The sequence below is a fragment of the Pieris napi genome, chromosome 15 (genome assembly GCF_905475465.1).
Source record: "Pieris napi chromosome 15, ilPieNapi1.2, whole genome shotgun sequence".
Lineage (NCBI taxonomy): Eukaryota > Metazoa > Arthropoda > Insecta > Lepidoptera > Pieridae > Pieris > Pieris napi.
The window spans coordinates 11,586,856-11,590,270 of NC_062248.1; positions in this window are offsets into that span (position 1 = coordinate 11,586,856).

Consider the following 3,415-nt stretch of genomic DNA (forward strand, 5'->3'; position numbering starts at 1 on the left):
AATATAGATATTGAAAACTCATTACCCTCCCCAACGATTTATCTAAATTAATCTTTATTTATTGCTGTTTTAAATACTCTGATTTTTATGAGCGAAGTTTTGACATTATTTATTGGCATTACTACTTCCTGGTGGATCGTTCAAACTCAAACTCAAAATAACTTTGTTCATATATACCTACTTATGAACGTCAACAGAAAAGATGTTAAATTGATTGTAAATTTACATTTACTACCAGTTCGCAAGTCAAGGCCGTAGAGCGGTCAAGAAGAACTGGCAAGTAATTCTCCGCCATTCTTTTTAATCGCCAAGTTTTGAGTCATACAAATTGTTTGCAGCAAAACAAAGTCATAAACATTTGAACTGGAACAAATCAATCCCAAGGATTAGGATCGTTCGTTTCAGCCTGTTTCACTGCTGGAGATTGTCCCTTAAATTTCTAGTACGCCTGGTTTGCTTCCAACGCCTTCCCTCTACCGGGTCATCTTTCCAACGCTTTACCCCATCAGCCATCCGTTCTTCAGGCAATGTGCCTCTACCCTATCCTGGTTACTAACATGAAATACTCACTGGAATAAAGATAATTAAGGTACTTAAAAAAAAAACAAGTGGCGCTACAACCTTTTTAGGTCTGGGCCTCACATATCTGTATCTGTTTCATGATCATTTGTTAATCTAATAGGCAAGTAGGTGATCAGCCTCCTGTGCCTGCCGCACGCCGTCGACTTTTTGTGTCTAGGGCTTTCTCACATGTTCTCCTTTACCGTTCGAGCGAATGTTAAATGCGCATATAGACAGAAAGTCCATTGGTGCACAGCCGGGGTACGAAGTTACGACCTCAGGGATGAGAGTCGCATGCTGAAGCCACTATTAGATTTAAAAATGATCATGAAACAGATTCTGACATCTGAGGCCCAGACCTAAAGAGGTTGTAGCGCCACTAATAAAAACTGAGGCATGATTCTTCAGTATAAGTTAGGTACAGGAATTTATTCTTTATCCACATATGGAAGAATTAATGTACCGTTTTTATCAATCTTAGAGCTTTGCAGTGCATAATCGGAGCGTCATTTCCTGTGTGTAACGAGTGATGTGCCGTGAAATGAGTCGCCTAAGGCAAGTCTAGATTACCTAGATCACCTCCGTCTATTGTCTACGGAAAACCTGGATGTGACGTCACAGTTTAACGAAATTTTATTTAGAATTTTCCGTTTCGAAAATAATTGAATTATTTAGTGGGAGAATTGAGGGTTTTCTTTGTTAAATTTAATAATACACAAGATCTCATTATGTTTTCCAAATGTAATTTGGGATTTGTAAAGCATTTTGTATATATAAGGGATTTATGGATTTTGTCTGTTTTTTTTTGCAAGTAAAGCAGAAGTGTTTTATGTATACAAGAAGGACAAAACCTTGTGCGCGTAACTATGCAAAAAGCAGTTTTGTATACGCACCAGAATGATAATCTTAAGGAAGGGATGGATGGGATGGGAGGTGGTGGGTGGTAGTGTAAAACAGTGTAAATAGTGCAAGAGGAAATTTAGAATGGTAAAAATTATATGTTTAAGTTCTCGTGTCATTTGTATATCCTTTCTATAATATATTTTCATAGGTGTCTGATTGTTCTCCTTGTAACATGTATCTTGTTCGAGAGCAAAAATAGAATAAAATTTAGCACTACAAATTCTGATTACAATAATTAAATGTGACTATTTTTTCTCTTGTTCGGAAAAGTTCCGAGGATTTAGATAAAGAAAAGTTCAAGAAATAAACTCCGTACACGAGTGTACTTCGAATCGTAGAAATTTCCCGCCTGACTGTCCCTGGAGCTTGAAGTGCATTGCAATTGGATATGGTTGAAAATGATATCTAGGGACTTATATATCATATCGATATCGATAGAAACATATAAATTATGCCCAACTCATCGAGCACATCCAAATAGCTACAGATTCCCTGCTGAAAAGGGTTCCGACCGAAATCGTAATACTTTGCGATTTTTTTTTAAGACAATTCACACCAATTGACCTAGTCTCATGCTAAGCTGGTGAAGCTTGTGTTATGGGTACTAGGCAACGGATATACATACATATTATAGATAGATAGACATATATTAATAAAATTAAACTTATAAACATAAACTAATAATAATAAAATAATATACATTGAAATAAATAACGAAACTTAACATAAACTAAAATATATCATTAAAAGGAGTCCCTTTAGGCAAGGTTCCGAAGATACTGGCAGCGTTCCCCCTTTGAATTGCTAGACTAATTCTTTGTCCGTGGTAGCTGCCAGATCTTCGGTCTCCTGTGATGTCGACTAACCTTTTTGAAATTTCTTCAAAAAGCCTTAAAGCGCTAGGACCCCACGGACCAAGGGTCTCGACACCGAATGGGACAAAATCATATTCAGAGCCCAGACCCCTGTATTTGCATGCTTTATTTTTTTCAGCCGCTTCACAAGCCGCACCAGCTCTGTAGTTGGTTCCATGTAGATGGGAAGGGGCCAGCGTGTCGTGAACAGGTTGCATCCCAACCCGACCCATCTTCCATGGAATCAAACTCATACCATCCGGTCTCTTGCCATCGTCTCTTGCAATACCACTTGGCTCAAGAAGACTTGGCACGTTGACGGTGGCAAGGGAACGGCGTATAATATCGTTAAGTGCGGCATGTCTCGAGAAGCGGCCTGCACTTTTTTGGCATGACAGGCCGTGATGTCCTAACTTGTCGACATCACTGCCACAGGGACATATATGAGGAGCGCAGACCGGAACCCCAAGCCGTAGACAGGTTGCGATTCGAAACGTGTCAGGCTCAAGAAAAGTTCCTGTATTTGACGATGGGTAAGCGTGAAGCCAGTAGCCGGCCTCATGCGTACCCACGGCCAAAAGCCTAGCACGCGCCGAACCTGTACTACGACTCAAAAGATCGTCAAAAGTCACCTTGCAGTGTATGTCATCCCAGCTCCTCTGTGAATTTAGAGATAATAGAAAATTTTGACCTGGGCATGCAATCAAGAAAGCGTTTCTAGCTTCTTCCAAGCCAGCAATCTCAAAGTTTGAAGGGGATGCCCTTAAAATGTTACTTATGAGATTTGCTGAACTATGGACAGAAGATAGAAAGGCTGGTAAAGCGACACTGGAAATTTTGCGAATCCCTAAACCACCATAACGGATGGGTAGGGAAGCTTGGGTCCAAGATTGCTCGTTCAGCTGCATATTAATAAGTGATTCTAAGCTAATTTTGATTAAGTCGTCTAATGGTGTTAAAATATCTGGGTGATTCCAAAAGGAGCAGCAACGGAGCACATACGTAAATTTTGGGAGGAAAAGACAGAATTTTAAGATGCAAAGTGCATAATGTGGACTAATTTCAAGAAGACGGTCAGCAGAATTTTGAAATTTAGT